The sequence below is a fragment of the Amphiprion ocellaris genome, chromosome 10 (assembly GCF_022539595.1).
Source record: "Amphiprion ocellaris isolate individual 3 ecotype Okinawa chromosome 10, ASM2253959v1, whole genome shotgun sequence".
Lineage (NCBI taxonomy): Eukaryota > Metazoa > Chordata > Actinopteri > Pomacentridae > Amphiprion > Amphiprion ocellaris.
This window is the reverse complement of record NC_072775.1, coordinates 14445799-14468717: the sequence shown is the minus strand read 5'-3', so window position 1 is coordinate 14468717 and position 22919 is coordinate 14445799. Positions and strand designations below refer to the sequence as shown.

Here is a 22919-nt window from a genome sequence, read left to right as displayed (position 1 = left end):
TTCATTAACACGTGGTAATTTAAGTTTTTATGTTAGTATAGCTCGTGACTGACAACATGTTAGGTGTTTCCTTGTGTTAATACGGACAGAATTCCATAAGGTGACCCAGATGAGGCTGGAGGTCATGGACTGGATGAGAGGCCTCAGCTGGAAGAAGCCTGGAAGAGCAGCATCAGCTAATAGTTTAATGATATCTGACGCAGTCAAAGGCCTCAATTAGTTTGACGCTTAAGCATCTCTGACACGATGACTAGTGAAAATATAAGTGTAGTTTGCAAATAAGTCACGTCCACCCCTCCATCTCTCCTCTCTCCCCTCTCCCTCCCATTTCTGCCCCTCTCCATCTCCCCTCTGTTTCTGATTGGCTTTCTCCAAACATAATTGGAGGCAAAATTTGATATGCTCAATGTCATGGACAGGAATGAGGTTTCATCGGCGTCTGCTGCCACCATGAAAAAGAAGGCGGTGGGCGGCAATGGATGCAGCCACATCAGCGCACCCAAGGCTGCCACATCTAAATGCACAAGGAGCAACAGCGGACAGAACTGTCTGGACTCCGGTTCTGCCGGCGCACCTTGCGGTAAGCAGTCCGGTGTGACGAGCAACGTCGTGATGGACGAGACGGAGGACGGAGAAGAGGAGTCCAAGTTTCAGCATCCGCGGTTGCGCCGAGCCGGGGGGAGCGGCAGCGGCGGAGGTGGAGGAGGAGGAGGCGGCGGCAGTATCAGGATGAAGAACTTTACGCCAGGAGGGGGAGCCGCGTCCTCGGCTTCCAGGAGAAACTCCAACAAGGAGCCCAGCCTTACGCACATAGAGGACGCTCCTGCCGCCCCACGGCCCACTGCTGCCTCCAGAGCTACTGAGACACCCTGTCCGGGCGATGCTGCCCAGCGCGGCGAGACCAGCAGAGCATCTGGGGCGGAGGCGTCGGCATCAGCGGTCGCGGGAGAGGTTTTAAACGCGACAGCAGGTGATGCTTGCAACGGCGCCGCTCCAATTTCCAGCATGAAATGCAACAAAAACGGAGAATGCAGGAGGGACTCTGGTACCGGGAGCCTGCGCTCAATCATCTCCAAGCAGGAGAAGCAGACAGGGGGGTCGGGGAGAGCCGAGGACGGAGGCAGCGCCAAGCGAGGAGCCTGTAACTCGACCACCGCCAGCATGGACGGCTCGATCACGCCAGGCGGGTCCCTGACCGGGGGCCACGGTGGAGAGAGCGCAAACCCCGGCGCTACCCCGGTCTCCAGCGGTGTCCCTGATAAAAAGGACTCCAAGGTGTCCTTCTCTAACGCGCCAAGCCGAAAAGCCTCGTCCTCGCTGCACGGCTCGACTCAGACTCAGACCCAGCAGCCGAGGAACTCTGTCACTTTCCAGAAGCCGGAGGATGGACCGCCAATTGTGCCCGCCGAGGATGCGGAACCTCGGGGCAGCCAAGCCAGCTTCATGCAGCGGCAGTTTAGTAGTATGCTGCAGCCTGGAGTTAACAAATTCTCCTTACGCATGTATGGTAGTCAGAAAGCAGTGGAGAGGGAGCAGGAGAGGGTAAAATCAGCTGGAAATTGGATTATCCACCCTTACAGCGATTTCAGGTAAGAGCTGGAGCTGCCATTGGATGCACGTTGGAAGTCATGAGGGGCCCGTGAGGGTCCCCATTGTCACCTATAACTTACTTTATAGTGAGTAGCCTAAGCACTCCCTAGGAACACATGCGGGGTTATTGTTCACAGCTACCGGCTGCTAATTTCTCCTTCTATCCCCTAAGATCCAATCTGTAGAGGTTTCAACCAATCCACATGCAACGAGCTGCCGTCAGCCCCGCAAACAACCTGTTGTCAGGCAAATCGACTTTAGCGAAGAGTGTCCTTTCAAGGTTGTAAACAAGTCTGTACAGTAGCATGTCTGGGATGCTCAACAAGCCAGGCCTGCTAATACAGCTCGACTTTTCGTTGCAGTGCGCGCACATTTAACAAAGAGGACAGCGCTCCGACGCTGATTCTTGGTTATTTGAGATAGAGTTCTGTTTTTTGGAGAATCCGATTAATAATTGTTGTAGTGTGCTCTGCGACACGAGCCGTGCTGACAGGATGTAGGCTATGTGTGTGTGTGTCTCTGTGTGTGTGTGTCTGTGTGTGTGTGTGTGATGCACTCAGTAATGGAATGTCACCTTGAGCCAAGTGTGCGAAAACCTCAAGCATGCTCACTGGAGACACATCCGCCTGCACGGCTCCCCGGATCCTGCATTTTAATGACGGATCCGATCTGTTTGTCGCGCCTTTAACCCGGCTGGACATCCAGCAGCTATTTTCTCATTCAAATATTTCGTGAAATCCACGAGCCAAGAGGTGCTCCTCGTGACTGAGGCTGTGTGAGCGGTCTTTTATTCGACACGTATCAGTTGCTGAAATGTATTTGGGTCAGAAACCCAGCAGGTTTTTCCTGCCGGCTCGGTTTCAGCACCACAGGGAGTGGACAGCTCCCATCTCATTTGGAGTCGACTCGCGCGTTTTGAGCGCTACCTTTAAACAAACCCACCCTCCTCCTCCTCCTCTTCCTCCTCCACTACAGCGCCATTCATGTTTGGCCCATTTGTATCACATAACGCCGAGTCAGTGGACCACTCAAGGCTAAACTTGAGACACACACTCAACAGCATAGATGTAATTTGACGACAGGTCACTTTGGAGACCTTTCTGGGGGGGGGTTTGCCACGCAAACTCCCCGCACGGTGTGGAGCCATAGCTGCTCCTTCCTCCTGGTTCTTAATGCAGATTCATGCACCGTCAAAGTTGAGGATCAGGGCGGTTATTGTTGTTCCCGTGGAGTGGAGGAGTCAGAGCTTGTTGCATAAGTCGCAGTGTAATGACTCAGCGCTGCACCTGTCCTGCAGAGAATCCATGACGGGCTCAAACCTCAATACTTTTACTCCGTCCATCCAAGCTGCCAACCTGTCACATCACTGCTGGCAGTAAGCAGTAAGACAGTGTCTCCCTGATACCCATGCACACCGTAATGTCACTGAGAGCTCCAAATGTGGCCTTTAGATGATCCTCGTCCTCCTAGTATGAGACCCCGACTCACTTAACCAGCTCTCCTGCAGTCTTGATACTTCATGACATTTCCTGGTTTTATGAGAATCATTAATAAACCTGGTTTTGAACTGATCAGAACATCCACAAGTAAATAATACTTCCCTTTGTGGTATCTCACACACCTCAGCTATACAGCATGATGTCCTTGTACTCTATTTGTTAGATTAGTTTTATCAGTACTTTCTGTGCAGCACAGAGTGTCACAGATCCATAAATAATCCATTTATGTTATTTGAGTTTCTTCATGATTCAGCCCAGAGAATAAGTAACATCACAATGTAGGTTAACATATCTCTTTATCTGTTAATGACTTTTGGGAAACTAAATGATCTTTTTTGGTTTATATGTAGTACATAAAATACAAAAAACATAACAATTTGGCACAGCATAGTCCCTCGCAGATCCCTAATGAGGCAGTTTGTGTTTATGTTTTTGGAGTTTTGTAACAGTTTCTTTATCAGGGGTCCAGTTCAGCGCAGAAAATAAGTAACATCACAGTGTAGATTAACACATCTCTTTATCCGTGAAAGACTTTTTGGCAAACAATAAATTAAAGCTATGTTTGTTTATCCATAATGCAGATAAGAGACAAAACATAAAACTGCCAACAGTATTTTCTGTGCAGCACAGACCCATACAAATCCACAAAATAATCCAAGCTGAGAAATAGCTCAGAAAATAAGTAACAGCAAAAATACTTAACGAACAACACCACATTCCACATGAAACATAAAATATTGCCCAGTTTGGCAGAATAACACTTTGTTGGAAATAATAAGGGCCTTGGAGTCATGTGTATTGTGTTTTCATAAGGTAAAAATCAGTAGAACAAAATGATCAAGACTTTGTACACATAGAACGCTTAAGTGAAGCATTGTCAACAAAAAACAAGGATGAAAGCACCTCCTATCTTTTCACCCACTGCTTAAGCATTCAAAATGTAGCCTAAAGAGCAAATTTAGTTCAAACATTAAACTTGCACCGCTCCAGTAGTGGCTCTTAGATTCATTTAGCTGCGTTATAAAAATGTAAAAATTTACACAAGCACTGGTAAAATACATGTCAATCTTGTGGGGGAAAAAGTGAATTCAGCAGAATGTGTTCTTCTCATTATTCTCTGCATGTTCAGGCAGGCAAAATGTAGCTGCAGGACTTTGTTTTCACTTTTCCATCTTGAGTTGGGAAGTCTCTTGTTGCTCTCGGCTTTCCACAGCAACTCCCGTTTCTTATCTGACTCTATTTTTGTCTTTTCTTCCCTTCCCCCCCTTTTCCCTCCTTTACTCCACACACACACCCATGTAAACACACTGTCACGTACACAACCCAACTACGCATCACACACATGCCTGCTAGGTTCTACTGGGATTTTACAATGCTGCTGTTTATGGTGGGCAACCTGATCATCATCCCTGTGGGCATCACCTTCTTCAAGGACGAGACCACGACGCCCTGGATCATCTTCAACGTGGTCTCCGACACCTTCTTCCTCATGGACCTGGTGCTCAACTTCCGCACTGGAATCATCATTGAGGACAACTCGGACATAATTTTGGACCCTAAAACCATTAAGAAGAAGTATCTAAAAACTTGGTTCATTGTAGACTTTATCTCCTCAATTCCAGTGGATTACATATTCCTCATAGTGGAGAAAGGGATCGACTCGGAGGTGTACAAGACTGCTCGGGCCCTGAGGATCGTCCGCTTTACCAAGATCCTAAGTCTTCTGAGGCTCCTGAGGCTCTCCAGATTAATACGCTACATTCACCAATGGGAAGAGGTAAGAACACACTTTTCGTGGTTGTCCCTGAGCAGGTACAGTGTTATATTAACTCCCATCACAGGAAGAAACCACCCGGTGTAGTCAGCGATCAAAGATCACTGATTTGCCTCCAATATGCTGCTGTTGGCTCATGACCAAAGCAACAATCTGCCTCTCTGTCAGCTCCAAGTAGCCTTCACCTGGAGGCTCGGCATTAATGTTCTCACCTGCCACCTGGTGAGAAATATATAATGTCAGCAGGATGTTTGAGCTTTAACAAACGCTGCATTCTAATTACTGTTATTGTCACACAGCCCCCACCCCTCTGTCTGACCTGCCAGTCCCACAGGTGGCATCAGGCAATCTAATAAGCAGCCTATTACCAGGGCAAACATAGTTAATCAATTAAGGCACCAGAGGAAGAGCAGGTGAGTTAGAGCGTGATGATAATATGAAGCACTAGGAGGCCATTGACTGTGATTATACAAGTCAGTAAGTGTTCATTTAAAGCGAGTGGAAAGCTTAAGGAAGACGGTATTTCTGCAGAGACTTTAGAGCTGAAGAATGGGTGCTGTTGCTAGGTAGAATAACTCAACTCAGCGTCCCCAGTCCTGCCCTTCGTGGCAGCTCAGCTTTTATCCACTCTGTGAGGGATGCTACACTTTTTTTTTTTTTTTTGGAAGGATGCTGCTTTGGCTGCTCCTCAGAGTCTTTCCTAAGCTGAAGGAGAACAGTCCGGGATGCAGGAGGTCCAATGATGTCACAAGATCACTCGACTTTTCGCTTATGCCAGTATCGGCAGCCCGGTGTTGGCATTTTGCAGTCGTGAGCAGCGCAGTGGGGCTCGGCTGTTCACTTGACCTTTGGATAATTGGATTTCTGAAGATATGAAGTGATATGCACACATACACACACAGTGGTGCATGATGGGAAGCGATACTTGCAATGCATGGAGAATGAGGGTGGAGATGAGGTGCTGGCACGTGCAGACACGGCCCAGTTCGAACGCCAGAAAATCCAACAGCAACTTTCTCAACCCCTGCGTCAGCCGCAGCAACACGACTGTGTCCAGTGCAGCTTCTCTCATCCAACTTCAGTGAAAAATGATGAGCACTTCCTCTATTTTGTCAGTTACAGATTGATAAAAACTGACAGTGAAAACCTCATAAAGGTTAAAGCTGCACTTAGAAAGATCAGTGCATGTGATTCATGTCCAGTCTCATTCCTCATCACTCCCATCACTGAGTATCACTTCTCTCCTCAGCCGCACTGAGTAAGAAATGACCTATTTCTTATTCCTTCAAAGTAGACAGTATCAGACCTTCCCACATGTTTTACAATGAAGACTGCTGTAATTGCTGCTCATTTAGCCCTTTTACAGATTCTTGTTTTATTTAAGCAGGCATTTAACTGTTAAGCAGCATGACAGTGTGGTTTCTCAGGGTCAGTCAGGTGATACATGATTGGCCTAAGTGACTGTCCAGTGGCTGAGAATGATTGATGTGTGAGACGACACAGACTATCAGTTGTTGAGGATCATGATGCTTCCTGTCCGTCACTCTGTGTGTGTGAATGTGTGCATGTGACGGCCCATCTGTCTGTCTTGACAGTGTATCTTTGTGCCTGCAGGCTTGCGTGAGTGTTTTGTGTATGTGACTGGGCCGAACTTGTGATGACTGATGTTGTGTGTCTCCGTGTAACAAATGTCTTGCTGCTCCTGCTGTGTTTGATGGGAAACTGCCCCTCCACCCCCCTACTCATAAACCAGACTTGGTATAGTCCAAAGCAGCTGAGTGGGAAGACAGTACTGCCACTAAGATATGAATTCAAAGTCTTATGTATTTAAAAAAAAAAAAAAAAGCCCAGTCCCAGATGCAGCAATTTTTTTTTTGTCTCCACATGTCTCCGCTCAGTTTCAGCTCCTCTCCCTGTCTCATTCTCTTGCTTCAGATCTTCCATATGACCTACGACCTGGCCAGTGCAGTGATGCGGATCTTTAACTTGATTGGTATGATGCTGCTGCTGTGTCACTGGGACGGCTGCCTACAGTTCCTGGTCCCCATGCTGCAGGACTTCCCCTCAGACTGCTGGGTGTCCCTCAACAAGATGGAGGTATGTATGAGGTAGTCGTGTCCATGCATACCGAGTTGATCATATCACCCCAGAGCTGGATTTGCATCTTTCATTCTGATTGTGAAAGAGCCAGTTGTGGTCACAGAGTGTTGATTCAAATGTCTGACCATCGTTAGAAAATACTGGCTAACTGCCAATCAGTATTTTGCAAATGAACTCTTTCTGATTGAGTGCTGCAATAAAAACCACGGTGCTTTAGTGAGGTAGCTGGAGGAAGTAAAACTGCGAATTATGACAAAACCTATTTTACACATCAATGTGGCTTTAAAGATGCTTGAGTGTGCAACTAAATATGTACAAGAAATTTGTTTAATTCCCCTTTGTCACGTCAGAGGAAACTGTGTGAGTTGTGATAAACGTCAAGTGATGCCATTTGAAGTTAGCAGATATCTGTTGCCGACTCCTCAGATTTGCTTGAGACTAACAGCTCGAAGCTACATCAGCCACTATTAGCATAACACACCTGACTCTCTGAGGCAGGACATGTGCATGTTTCAGCAGTTTTGCTTCTCATCCACTCTGATTGGGGTCATGCGTTGAACTGAAGAAGAGTTCAAGTTTTCAAGCTGCAGTCAAATCAGGCTTTTGCCATGACGATCACACTAGCAAAGACACCACCAGACGACATACAACACGAGTCCTGCTTGACTCAACTGTTTAGATTGATGGTAAAATATGTAGCAGGAAGAATGTGTGGAAAAATAAAGACGGTATAGCTGACTCTGTTGCACTGGTTTCGACCAAAGACTGCATATATAGACAGCCGTGACATCACCAATAGGTTTCTTGGACAGCCGTTTTGAAGGTCAGTGTGGTGATTCTGGGTATCATCATCTTGGCAGTGACTTATTCCTCCTAACTCCCAGCTAATGCAAATTGAACAAATAGGTGTAGTGTATGTGGCCACGCCATTAATTATGCATCAATTTAAGCCTTAATAGAATTTAAACAAATGAAATATATAAAAAAATTCTACCCAGTACAGATGCCATGAACAATAAAAAAAACAAAAAACAGCTATAAAGACTCAAACCGGTTTTGTATTATGCTGTAAACATGTTTATTTCTGCTGTGAAGCCAGACATTTTTGCTTGGTGGTCTATGGTGACTGATTCACTTTTGGAGTCGCTTCATGTGGCCATCTGGGGAACTGCAGTTTTTAAACCCCAGAGGTTGATTCTTGGCTTTAATATAAAAAATGTCCGTGGTAAGTCTGACATTGTTGTAGGATTGTTTGAATACTCTTTAAATGGCCATAAAATAGACATTTGTCCCTGTCAGATCATCTTTTTTGATATTACTTGCACAAAATTACTAAGACATCGGGGTTACAGAGGTATTAATCCTGATGTCATACTAATTATCAGGGAATTGTTTATGATTCAGTGATTTAGAGATAAAACCCTATTAAAGACTGGATTTCTTTCAGGAGTAACCTATGATAAATGTGTATCCTGATCAATTAAAAATGCAAACAAGGTTGGCAATGGAAGCTATATATACTAGCACAGAACACTGTACTACTTAGAAAACCATTATGAGCCTGATTTATGTTTGTTGCAATTTTGTTCTGGTGATTCAGGAGGAAAAGTGAGAATTTCTTTCAGACACATCAAATAATTCACTAATTCCTCACCTCCTACAGCAGCCTTCAGCCGTGCCAGATGTAGACAGCAAACACTGGTTGCCAGCAAAGGAGCTGTAAAAAAAGACCAGAGAGATTTAAGCACCTCTCGATCCCCCCGTGCCTCCTCTTCTGCATGGTGGGGCGATGACAGGAAAGATAAAAGGGGAAAACAGAGGGATGGAGGGGGGGATATGGCCAGGCAGCTGGGCTCTTTGTTGCCATGTCTCTCTCAGAGAGATAAAAGCTGGTTGTTTATAGGTCTGTCTGTCAACCCAGCCTTTTACTGAGCGAGGGGAGACCACAGCAACCCAGACACAAGGCACAAGTCCAAATGGGGTTTTAAACAGATTGGGTCCCGCTCCGAGATGTTGTCTGGGTCGGCCACGACTGCTTGTAAATTTCAGATTTGAAGAATTTGCTGGGTGAGAGCAGTGACCCCTGTTTTTATTGCTGTACAAAAGTAATTCTGGTAAAAACAAGTTAATGTGATGATGGGAGTAAATATCCTCTTTGCCATACTGATGCAAGGAAAGGGATTCCTCTTTGTTTAATGTGCCAAATGGAAAGCATAGTTTTACAGATGCTATTTTGCAGAGCTGGCTTATGCTGACAAAATCATATGTATGTGTTTACTTACAATGTCAATACTAATAATCGGGGACACTTTGGGTGAGATGAATGGTGCTTTCATATAATATTAATCAATATTAAGCGATGGTGATTTGATCACAGAAAAAAGTACAATAAGTATGTGCTACAGTGACAAAAGTGGCAGAAGCAGTTGCTGCTATCACTGAGCTAAATAAATCATCGAAGTCCAGAAATCGAAGTCAATTCCAGGCTGGTTGGACCATTACTGCACGCCACTCCCCTGCTCTAACTCCTAATATCCTACTATATTTCCTTCCTGCCTGTTTGCACTGAATGACAAAAATCCAGTTAAAAAACGACAGTGTTTTAGGTATAGCTAAACATGCAGATGTTTTGAGAGTATTTCTGAAGATTTTCTATGTTGAAATGATTCACAGGAGACAACGTGTCCTGTGTACACCGCAGAGTTGGAAGTCCAGGATGATGAAGTTTGGGGCTGACAGCCCACTGACTCCTCCAGTGCTCCCTCCCGCTGTATAATCAAAGACAGCCAGTCTCCAGAGAGCCGTCACTCTCAAACTAAAGGGCCACTCTGGCATAGTACAGGCTGCATACAGCCACCTGAGACCACCCCCCTATTGAGTGGCTGACAACTTGTAACATTAGCCATTGTGCTGCAGCCAGGCCATCCATCAAGGCTCGCACCCTACAGCGGCTCTGGTGGTGTGCGGCCCACAGGCGGGACCCATGGAGGGCGTTGAGAACACTTTGTAACTCTGGATGACATCCGCCAACCAGTAATTGGATTCGGCCGAACTTGTACCACCTCGGGGAACATAGTTTGTTTTAGCAGTACTTCCATCTCTCTCATATATGTTTGGCATTAGCTTTATGAAGCTTTACACAACCACAAAGTTAATTCCCACGCTAGTGTGCAGGTAGAGCCTTGCTGCGTTGGAGTATAGGTGTCACTGAGTAATAACAGTGACAGCAGCACTAACTAACAGACACTGGGTGTATAGTTTCAACACTGTAATTACAGCTGTGTGTGCACCCATCCCTCGCTGTAGCCTCATCACAGAGACGTCTCTTTCCCATTATCACCCACTGCCATCAGCAGGAGGTGCTTTGCAGTACAGTGGTCTGCTTGCTTGGAGACGATACGCCAGTAATCACTATGTAGGGTGCCAAATCACTTTATTTACTCACCGCAATTAGTTTGACCAAACAACATTACAGGTCTGCTGCGGGAAATTTCAGATTCGATTTAACATACACAGTAGTACAGAAACAATATATGAACATGAAAAACAAAAGCTGCTGTCTGACCTCTGTAAATACTAACAGGTGTTTGTTTCCTGGGTGAGGAGAGAAAAGGATGCATTTATCTCAGTCCCACAGGAACTCAAGTGTTTTCATTCTAAAGGTTCTCGCTGTGCTGATGACATGCAAAAGCTGCTAGCGAACTGTAAGATTAGTTATGCTGAAAACTACTCAAGCAGGGCTGTGCTGAAGGCAGAGTAACAGGTACTTTGTCACATATTGGCACAGTAAAAAGGATGACTCTGGCATCCTGACTGTAACTAATTCCCAAATACATGTATCCTGCCAATGCTCCAAATCTGCGGGCAATATTTCGTTATCATGTGTAATATTTCTCTACTGCCTAAGAATATGAGCCAGTATTACTTCTTATTTTTTATTCAAGTCTTAGTTTAGTCTTAGTTTAGTTATTCAGTGCTTTTTTCTTTTAGTAATGTGTTGTACTTACACCTTACTGCTTTTTATTAGGACATGTATTTATTCTCACGTTATGTCATTTTGTTTTCTAAGTAATATTTGGCATGAGAATTTCCCTCTTGAATAAGAAAGTTCTATCTAATCTCATCTAATCTTATCAAACAGTCTCCGGTTCAGTAATGGTTTCCATAAGGGTGACCATTTAATGTGGGAAGAAAATTTTCTCATAGATTACATTACAATATAAAGAAAACACTCAAAGCAAACCCAGTCTGCTAACAGCAGATTTGCAGATCATCGTCACCATCATCCCCTCAGATTTTACACATGAAGCTCAGTTTGCTGCTAACAATTAAACAGTATATAAGACAGTATAATGTCTTTTGTAGCCCTGAATCTCTAAAGTCTGATATTCATGAAATTAATTAGCAAGTTGCATCAATAAGGACAAAGAGTCAGCATATGTTGGCCTCTACATCAACATCTGCCTCGTCTCTTTTCGTCTGTCTTTCCCAGTTGTACCACTCCATCCTACATTAGTATAACAAATTGCTTACAAGTGCTCTTTGTACACCTGAAAACATTGTTATCTGCACTTGTAACTGCATGTGCTGTGCAGGATTACAGCAACATTGGCAGGACATGTAGGGAGATACACATATTTACTATCTGGCGAAGAGTTAAAAAACAGGATTAATGCCACTTATGTCTGTACTGTCAAAATGAAGCTATATTTAGGGGATGGTTAAATTTGTCTCGCACAGAAATGGGAGCTATGTGGAAACAGCTTGCTTTACAAAAGGTTAAAAATACATAAAACAAAGCCGCCCAGCAACTCTAAAGTTCACAAATTAACATTTGATGTTTTGTTTGTTTAATCTCTGCTCAGACAGAAATGTAAAAATGACACGTTGTGATTTTACAGAGGATTCATGCCGCAGCTTGTCCCTGTTTTCAGTCCCGTAGCTGAGCTGAAGTCCTCCTTCCGTCTCTACTTATCCCACAGATATGAGACTGGTGTCTGGCTTCTCAGAATAAAATTATCTAAGCAGGTTTCCTATGACAGGAGCATAAAGCATAAAGTCTTCAGTTTTATTGTTAATTTGCGTTAAAGTTGATGCAGTCAGAGTATCTACACTCCACCAGGCAGCCATCACAGAGCGTTCATGTTGGCTGGAAGACTGAATCCCACTTTTCTTTTGACCTTCCAGTGAACTGTCTTGAGAGGATGCTCTGCCTCCCACATTCAGAATAAACATTTCACGTCCACCCTGCAGATTACAAAGAGACCACGCACACTGAGGCAGACAAGAAGAAAGGAATAAAGAGACAGAGTCAGAGAGGAAGCAGTAGACTGAGCTGACTGTACAATACCCTCAGATAAGCCATTGTAAACTAAACTGGTGGGTGTGTGGCAGGGCCAGTGTGTCGATTATCTTCTGATATTTGTCCAGCTTATCGGCCGTCGGACACATATAGTTATTGGTTATTCAGTGCGATATAACTCCATTTTCCATTATCTGCTTGGCTGTGTCTCTGTTATTTCTTCCATCACTGCACCAGACAGTCCTTCTAGCGATGCCAGTAGTGTGGCTCTGGGAATGACTCTGTCAGTCGTTCTTCTGTTGATTGGCGTGTTGCTCTGTCTACTGCTTTGGTCTGCCGTGGACATTACTGCTATTGGATGGTTTGCCATTCAAGTGAGTGCAGGCATTCATGGATCCCAAAGGATGAATCCTAATGATTTTGTCATCCGTCAAGTTTTCCTCTGACCTCACCAGCAGGATGTGTCACCATTCATCATGTGTTTAGTGCTACTTAACTTCTCTAAAAATTAGAAATGTAATTGTTCAGGACAAAAACAGACTATTCATTTACACAGCTTTACCTCAACCAGCACCACCAGTGGCTTCATATAATCTCATGAGTGACTTCAGTGATCTTTCTGCTCACCTTTCATTATCATGTAATGTGTTTTAAAGTGTTTGGAATTTACTATATCACCAGGACTTTTAAATATTAACCTCTCTGTAAAAAAAATAGCAGTTTTTACTTGCAATATTTGGAACAACTTGTTATTTTACAGGTAACTACTAACTAAAAAAATTATTCATTTACATGTTAACCATAAAATACAGGTAAAAATTGTAATTAATGTCCACATCAAAAATCTGTAGTTTTACAAGTGATAAATTGTTCTCTTAAAAGTTTGAACATAAAATTCCACTGTTTTGGCTGTATTAAATCAGCAAAAAATATAATTATTTAACAAATATTTTGTGTTTTTTTTAAAGAAAAAATATGGAAACAATTTTGTAAACTGCTGCTTTAGAGATTTTTACAGATTATCCACATTTTGTTAAATTACAAGAAACATCTAGTAGAAATCCCAGAAAAAAGTATTAATTTACATGTTAACTTTAGCAATAAAAGACCAAAACTGTACATAATGTTTACACTGAAAAATGTATGTGTATTTTTACAAATAGTAAGTGTGAAAAAGTGTGACTGTAACTTCACACAGTTTTGCTGTATTTAAATCAGCTAAAAATATCATAGCTTTACAGATATTTGTAGTTTTTAATGTTACAATATTCAGTAACTGACACTCTTGTTGACAGATTTTCACAATTTTTTTAATGGAATTTTCTTCTACAGTGCTACTTATCGATTGGATTTTCTTTACTATAAGAATTACGTCATCGCAGCGCCGCTTTCATGGCTATAGCACAGTTCACCTTCACAGTTTCACTTCTTGAACTCGCGTAACTTCCCTGCATGCGGCCACATTTTACCTTTGCATCCACACAGCGTACATCTGAGGCCTCAGGCACAACAAGCCTGCAGCAGCCTATACAAAGAGGCATTTTTGGACACCGCTTGATAAATTTAAAGCCCCCTGTGTTATCAGTCAACTTCAAAAAGACTATCTGCAGCTAATGGAGACGCCGATTACCAACAAAGCAGCGGATAGTTCCCAAATTGAAATCTCCGGGGAGGGCTGTTGAGACTTATGAGGATATGGAGTCTCTCCTTCTCTCCTGCCTGTGCTATTTCAGAATCAAAGTGCTCATCGTTCATCTATTATTCAATCTGTTTCACTCCACTGTTTCTCTTTCTGTTTTCACATACAACATTTAGCCTCAGCCCACTTGGTGGAGCTATATTTATTTTTGGACACTTGATTTTCCTCTGCTCATATGGAGAGGTCCTCCTATCACTATGTGGCCTTTTAATTTGTGTTGCTTCGATGATAACAGAACACTTGTGCTGCTCTGTTGTACCTGTGATCCTTTCCTCTCACATCTAATGATTACTTTCATAGCTGATGAGTGTGTTATGGGTCTGACTATAAAAATAAACAATACAAAATTAAACATTTCCAGAGCCCAATGTGACAAATTACTTCTTACAAAGGTGTTAAAACCTCAAATATTAATTCAGAATCATATAATTAAGAGTAAAGCAGCCAATATTCACATGTGAGAAGCTGAAAATGTTGATACTTGACTTCCTTCTTGCAATCGGTTATACACTGATTAATAATAATATGCAATACAGTGGTATATGTTGCTCACATCTGAATATATTCAATGTGCATCTCTTAAATGTTTCATATAAAATGAAGAAAATGTTCCATGAGTTGACAAAACCCACCTAATTCTGGAGCTAAATAACAGATTAAATTCATAAATTTTTCAGAAAAATACCCCCCCCACCCCCCCCCCCGAAATTAAAAAAAAAAAACAAAACTGATCTTTCTTGTAGTCATTTGAAATGAGCAGGAAAAGAGTTTCATGTTTTATAAAATAATAAAAATACACTAACAGACTGCTAATGCACTTCTTTACAGTAGGTTATAGAGAGGATACATGTAGCTGATATTCTTTTGTATCTGAGTGCAGCTTGATGGGTGTGTTTCTCTCTGTCTGAGTGTGTCAGGAACCGTGATGGAAGATGATGTTTTTTGTGCTCTTGAAAGCAGATTTTTAGGATGCTGTTTTTAGCTCCCATTCACAGGAGCTTTTATAATGCACTTTCATTACACAGGCAACTGCGGGAGTTTATCTGGTAGAAAAAAAATAAATTACACACAACCAAAAAGCTCGGTTTCTTTTCTACTTTTGGCTTTTTCTTGAATTAATGGCATCAGCAGTGTGTTCAGGCAGAGGTCACTGAAGTCACCACTCAGTGCTGCTGGAAGAGGAGAAATAAAGGAAGCTCGGTGGACAAAAACATCAGTCCTGTTGAGTTTGTTGCTCAGTCGTCTGCCTCTTTATTGACAAGGTGTTCCTCAGCACAAAGCTACAGCGAAATATCACTGAGCCTTTATTTATATTAATGAAATTATGCTGAGTGGTCAGTGCATGTTCTCAAAGTGGTCACAGATTAATGCCTCGTGGTGTCTGAGCAAGTTCCAGCTGAAGGTTTCTCCCTTCATGAATCTCCACACAAACAGCCTGGTGACCGCTGGCTGGCTGTCACCGTCTGTAGTAGATTCCTATTCACACCGCTCCGAAAGGGCATATTTAATGACCTCTCATTATCATTCCTCTCTGAGGAAATAATTTCCAAACCACCTCTACTTTACTGATTAGGCCTCGAAGGATTCCCTGATGTTGTTTCCACTTCCTCCCCTTTAATTTCAAATACAACTCCGTCCCTCGAGTTCTCATTTGTATAAGTGTTTTTCCGTGACCCCCCCCCGTCCCCAAAGCTTTTCATCTAGTTGCCTTCTGTCATCTTTTCTGTAACATTGATGTTGTTAACTGTTTGTTCCCCCATCTTTTCGTCCCACAGAATGACACCTGGTCTGAGCTCTACTCCTTTGCTGTCTTCAAAGCAATGAGCCACATGCTGTGCATCGGTTATGGCCGTCAGGCCCCGGAGAGTCTATCAGATATCTGGCTCACCATGCTGAGTATGATCGTAGGAGCCACTTGCTATGCTGTTTTTATTGGCCATGCAACAGCTCTTATCCAGTCCCTGGACTCCTCCAGACGGCAGTATCAGGAAAAGGTGAGGAAACAACTCTGTCCCATGTTTTCAACACTTTACTGTTTGCTGTTTTTCTATTAAATCTCCTTAACTAACTGAATCCCCAGGAGAGTCTGGGCAGTTCATATTTTTACTCACTGTGGACTCATTTTTCACTGCAATATAAAGTCCTGCACCTCTCTGCAAACCACATAACCGTTGTTTGAAGTACAGGGAACTCGAAATAGGCTTTTTGCAGTGTGACAAAGATAGAATGCCATAAATCAAGTATAGATTATGATGAAAATTGAGGTGTTTTGGTGATCTATTTTTAAAAATTTGGAAAAAAATGAAATAAGCACATGCAAATGTTTTCTAAGTGCCACAGGTGTTACCTTTACTAGAAAAAAAATGACTCTACACAACATAAATATTTTACACCTTACATTATTAATTTGTTTCCATACAGTCTGCAGTTTAGCCCGGTGCTGTCACATGACTGCCGGTAGCAGCTGAGTCACTAATGGCTTTACAACTGCACCAAGCAACACAGAATTTTTTATTTTTTCACAGAATCTCTTTAGAGCAAAAGGTATTCTTTACATTCCTTATATTAAAAAAGTGAATTTAATGAAATATGGAGATTTTAAGCATTGTTGTTAAGTTTCTTTCTTTTTTTTAAAAAAATAGTTTCTGGCTTAAACAGACTGTATAATTTTGGCAATTTATAATAGACGTGTTTCAAACTCACCAACGCGCTTTGGGATTTATAAATATGAGAGATAGAATTCCCCTTAATTTCATTCTACATTTGGGAATGCACTTATTCACCTACTGGCAAAGTGTTGTCTGATGGTAACAGAATCCATCTACAAGCCCTTCTAAGAGCTTTAGTTTATACATTATATTGCACATATCCTTTCTTTAATCTGTTGACTCCCAAATAAAACTTCAATTAATTATCTCTACGCTGCAGTTTTTGGACAGATTTAATAGATATGAAACATACAAAAGTTAATTTTGATCACATGTGACAAGCCAAACTAGACGTATACTTTTCTGTTCTGTCCCAGCCTATATTCTTAACTAAGAAAGTGACAGTATGAAACTGTCATACATAGTTGGTAAATGATACTACAAAAGGTTCTCCACATATATTTTTAGGTTTAAGTGTTTTGAAAGGTCGTGTGGATGAAATAAATGTTATTACATGTTTAACAAAGCTTGATTAAAGGCTCCGAAAATGCAGACTGACACTATATCTTATTAATGAAGCCTCAAAGATGTTGATGTATGAGCGTCTGTGTCCTTACCAAGGTCTGCTTATAGTTAATGACAGAATTATAGTGTCACATTACCTCATATATTGAGTAATGACTTAATTCAGTTCGTCACAGTGAATTTTACAGCTTTTAAATTTGGGCTCTCTGGTATCAGACAATACTCAGAGCTGTGTTTGCTGATCTGTTGAGTTTGTTGTGGTGTGAACAGCATGTAGAAGGATAAAGTTGGATGTGTGGCAACACAGCATTGTTGTACTCAGTGACCCTGACAGTGCGGCTGAAGAGCTCCTTCAGTAATCATTTTAAAAATTCTCTCATTAACACATGCACCGCTTTGTTGGCTGCGGCTGATTTTGCATTTTTAAATATTTGCTGCTGATTAAACGTAAATGTAATCTAACATCAGTTATTTATCTCCAGACAGGGCAGGCTTTATAAACATTGAGGGTATATTTTTAAATGAAAACCTGCACGCATGTGGTGCAACTGCAGCGTGGCATCAATGAACACCAAAGCGTTTACATCATGACCTCAACCGAGCACCACCAACCACCACATGCACTGTCATTATTGTTTGACTATCGGACATCTTTGGCAGCAGAGATGTGCATCGGAGCGGTGCTGCAGCAGTGGCCTGTGGCGGTAGCAGCACAGCCGCTCTGTTTCCAAGCAGAGTCTTGCTGGCTGGGGAGCAGGGGGAGTGCTGCTGGCGCTCAGCAGCCAATCAGAGGCTGCGGGTGTGTTTGGCCAGGTAGAGCCACGTTGCCAGGGGCCGGGCGTATGTGTGCGTATGTGTGTGTGTGCGTGTGTGTGATATGATGTCCCCTTGGGCAGCAGCAGAATTGATGAGGCAGCAGACCTGTGTGTCCTGCCAATGTCATCCTGAAGGTGACGTAAGCAACCATGGCTGCCTCCCTCGCTTATTCTCTCCCCTCCCGATCACTCACTCACTCACTCACTGGGTCTCACTCCACCTGCACTCTGTTTCATCGCTTATGCATCTTTAGCTATCCCACTTCACATGATCTCATCCCCCCCTCAGTTCTGATCCCCTCCACCACTTAAATATCTCCACCTGATTTTCTGCTTTATCTCCCTCTTAATCTCCGCCTCTCTCTATGTCCTCACCTCCTGATCTAAATTTCTCTCCCCTTATTTCCTCCTCTTGCCCTCTCTCTCTTCCTCTATCCTTTCTGCTGGTGGTGTCCTTGAAAGGTGCAGTGCTACTGCTAACAGGCTGCTACAGGGAGCAAACTGAGGGGGAGGGGAAAACCTGTGGGAGACGGAGTCCTGGTGCACTGCAAGATATTTGAACACTGTATATTTCACATCATTTGCAGTGTTTTTTGTTGACTTATTTGTCTGGCTAGCATTGTGTGCGTGGAAGGCCCCTTAGGATTTAGTTTTTGCTATGTGGCAGGACACTTGAGTACAAATCATGTCCAATAAATGGTTTAGAAGACCACCGTTCAGCAATTTGAGTGCTGACTGTAGCTCTTGTTTTCACCATTTATCCTGGGTGATGGACGTTAAAAGGGCTAAAGAGAAGTCTATTGTGTTTCATCTGGAAGAAATAGTTTTTGTCCACATTCATACATCTTTTTCCTTTTTTTTTTTAGTTTTAAATATCGGTGAGCAATGACAATAAACTGAAGTCTTCCATATTTAAGAGCTGCATGCAATGAGTTGTACAAATTTGTCTAATCCTCAGACAGCCTGTATTTTTTATTCAGTTTCAGGATAAACTTAGAAGTCAGAAACATACGTGCTTTGACATCAGAAATTTGTTCATAGTTCTGTGCGTATTCACTACTATTTAGCCATTTTCTAATATGTCCTCCACCCATCCCAGAAGACAGAGTTTTTCTGCTGAGGGCAGGAAAGTGCCTTTCCCTCGCACCCCCTTTTCTGACCAGTTGTCAGATTTTTTTTTTTCTTGCAAATTTTTTTTCTGCTGCTTTGCGAGGATTAGTATTTGAGCTGAAGACGTGTTTATTAAAAAAATGCACAGAGCAGAGAAGTGCCAGCCATGCCAGTGTGGCTGATGCTGATGCTGCTGGGTGAATTCGCCACGCCTCCAGATAGGACTGTGAGTGACATTTTTATCATTTGGAGAGTGTTAGCAAAACAAGTGTGCTGGCAGTCTGCTGCAGCCCCCAGTGTGGAATCAAGCTCGCATTGTGTGGAGCTTTCCGTTTCGGCCCAGAAGTAATGTCAGAGTCACAATCCACACAGGTTAAATTTAGGGAGAATTCGGCTTGGTGGCTTTGGAGCAGAGACCTATGAGTTATTTATACACAGTAGCAGTGCACGGTGACACATAGCAGAGGGGCAGATACATAAAAGTAGCTGCCTTACTTGTACCGCCCTCTGTAGATTTAGATTTAATACAATGAAAATAATGCAAATGATGAATCTGGGAATTTATGACTAGAGATCTAGAGATGATGAAATCTGACTGTGAGCTTATGGAGGTTTATCTGACCACCATGCTGTCCTAATTGTTCATATCACACACTGGCGTTCCAAGAAAGTGCCCCTTAAAACTGTATAATAACCTGAGTATATCTTAATATGTCTTACAGATTGCATCAGATAAGATTGACACTTGTAGGTGATGTTGTAATATTGCATCAGCTGTTACTTTACAAAGCACACTCTGCAAGAGTTCCTGGCTTATGTCAGGATGGTTCCTTTTGAGCTTTTCATTGTGTTTTCCATTTAAAATTACAAACTGAAGCAACTCAAGGACTTTTGATAACGCTTTCTGGAACAAAACGGTTGTACAAAGGTTGCAAAAGCACATTTCAAGATATATTAGTTACCTTTGCTTTAACTAATATCTTTAATAAATGTTTATATATCAATTTGTAATGCTTGTCATAAATGTAACTAGGATTGCAAAAAAAGGTTAAAAATGTGAAACTCCCTATAAGTGATGCACTGTCTTGTGTGTGCATTTTCATTGTCCACAGTTTAATTCCTGGGAACCTTTATTGCGTGTCATTTATCGTTCTCTCTGCACCAAAATGCCAAAAACGTGTTGTTTGATCATTTGAAAGCATATCATGTAATTCTGATGTTAACCTGTTTTGTGTACAACTATGCAAATTCATTTGAAAATACATCATTAAAAGCCCCACACACTCTTCATCCAACAGGTCTTTTCACTTATTTTGCCTAAAAAAACTCATCTAATACTGTATTCCCACAGGGTCAGCCGAATGTGAAAAAACAAGAAAAAAACTGCCATTAATCTAACTTGGGAGTGTTGATGCATTACTGCTGGATTGCACTAACAAGCCTTGTAGTCACACAATTTAAACAGCCATATGAGCTACTTTGTGGTGTCACAAATTAATGGTGGTTCATGAACAAGTGAAACCAAAGACAAACAATGCACAGATCCTTTTAACTGGGCTGAATCTATTTTGTGTCAGGAAGAGACCACATCAACGCTGCGGTTAGTTACACTTTCAGCTCTTTTCAAAAGAAGGAATGACTTACCCAGACTTACAACTTGGGGTCATTTTGGTTCTCTAGTTCATTATTATGGTCTAACGATATGACATGAGTGCAGCATGAGGACTGTGTGGGCATTAGGTGCTATTCTTGATTGATATATATTCGATGCTGCTACTTTTTTACACCTGTTAGAGTGCGAGACAAGACACTTTTATTATTGTTATAGGTTACTTAAATTTGTTCTAATTTGCAAGAATAAGTGAAAACTCCTGCATACGTGTACAAGGCCTTTAACAGTCACTTGTTATGATGTGGTCTGATTGGACTTTCCTCTCAAGTCATTTCTGTTTGAGAGTGACACCATGGATGGATTATACAAAGTGGATTCCAGGCTCAAAGATGCTGCCCACTCATCGCAGAGATAAAAACAGAATTGTGTCCAAAAAAAGTAAAACATCCCTAATGTGTATTGTGCAACCAACATGTGGGGTGAGTTGCACAATCCATGGTGTATGAGCTCCCATTCAGTCTTTCAAGTCCTTTCAATTCACAACATGTTTCATCTGAAGGTGCTTCACATCGCAAAATCAGATCGCTACAAAATTACAGAGAAAACTCAACAAATCCAAAGATTGCCTGGGAAAGCCTTTGGCAACAGTGGTAGGTTAAAACTCAACTTCTAGGCTCAGGGAGGGTGGTCATCAGCCTCAACCGACTGGAGAAAGAGTAAAGAGAAAAACGAGAATGAAAGAAGGTAGAAACAGACAGACAATGCATTAGAGAAGAATAAACAGTGACAAGGTTGGTGAGACCAGAAACCACGGATCAGAAACATGTTGGTCCACAGCCAGACATACCTGCAGAGAGGACAAAACACAAACTGCAGGAGATAGAAGACACAAAGTTTGACATAAAAGTGTATGGGGAGAGAAAGAGACAGGAGTAGAGGAGAGGTGCTCAGTGCATCATGTTAGTCCCCCAACAGCCAATAGGCCTATAGCGAAATATCTAAGTGATGGTTCAGGCCCACCTGTGTTGGCCCAAACTGTAAGATTCTACCGAAAGGAAAGTTCCGAAGCCTAATTTTAAGAGTAGAAAGGATGTCTGCCTCCTAAATCTAAACTAGGAACTGGTTCTACAGGACAGAAACCTGATAACTGAAGGCCCTGCCTCCAGTTTTGCCTTTGGAAACTCAAAGAGCCACAAGTAAGCCTGCACTGTGCTCTGGTGTGATAATCTGGTACTGTGAGATCTTTAAGAGACACTGGCGCTCGGTCAATAAGGGCTTTGTATATGACGAGAAGAAGTTTAAATTTGATACTGGATTTTACAGGGAGCCAATAAAGTGAAGCTAATATGGGAGAAATATGATCTGAACTCTGGCTGCAGCATTTTGGATCAGCTCGAGGTTTTTTCAGACAGTTATTGGAATATCTGTAAGATATTCTTTGCATTATCCATTTGTTTTTCTAGTCCAACCAAGAATAACAAATGCATGGACCAGTTTTTCAGTATAACTCTGAGACAAGATGTTACTCATTTGACAGTATTGCACAGATCCTTGACACTTGTTTTTGTGTGATTTAAAGGACATATCCTGGTCAAAAATAACTCCAAGTTTCCTCACAGTAATACTGGAGTTCAAGGCAATGCCATCCCAACTAACTAAATGACTGAAAAGTGTGTTTGTGAGATGTTTAGAGCCAGATACAATAATGTCAGTTTTGTCTGGATTTAAAACAAGGTCAGCCATGAATTTCCATCTTCAAGACATGCTTGAAGTTTGAGTAACTATTTTGTTTCATCCAGCTTCATAGTTGAGTGTCATCTGCATAGCAATGAAAAGTTTATGTAGTGTTTCCTCATACTTTAGTGTAAATGGAGCATGTACGAGGAGAAAAGCATTGGTCCTAGCACACAACCCTGTGGGCCTCCATAGCTAACTCTTGTGTGTGCGTTGTCTGATAGTCATGAACATGAATGAGCTGGAACCTATCAGATAAAAATGATTTAAATCAGCTTAATGTGGTTCCTTTAATTCCAACAACATGTTCCAGTCTCTGTAATAAAATGTTGTGATGAACTGTATGAAAAGCAGCACTGAGATGCTGAGTCATGATGTCACATCGAAGTTAGCGTCTGCTCCATTAGCTGCAGTAACTAAAAGCAATTTCTAATTCACCTTTTCTGTCATCTGTCACTGTGAAAAATAAATACAGCATGTTCTTGTGGATTTCTGTCCATATTCTAAGAAT

The 22919-nt window shown here is 42.2% G+C and overlaps 1 pseudogene; it reads left to right on the top strand.

The window, feature by feature from the left end:
* Nucleotides 1-384: 384 nt before the first annotated feature.
* LOC111572319 (potassium/sodium hyperpolarization-activated cyclic nucleotide-gated channel 2-like) overlaps nt 385-22919 on the top strand; it is a 35726-nt pseudogene continuing 13191 nt past the window's right edge.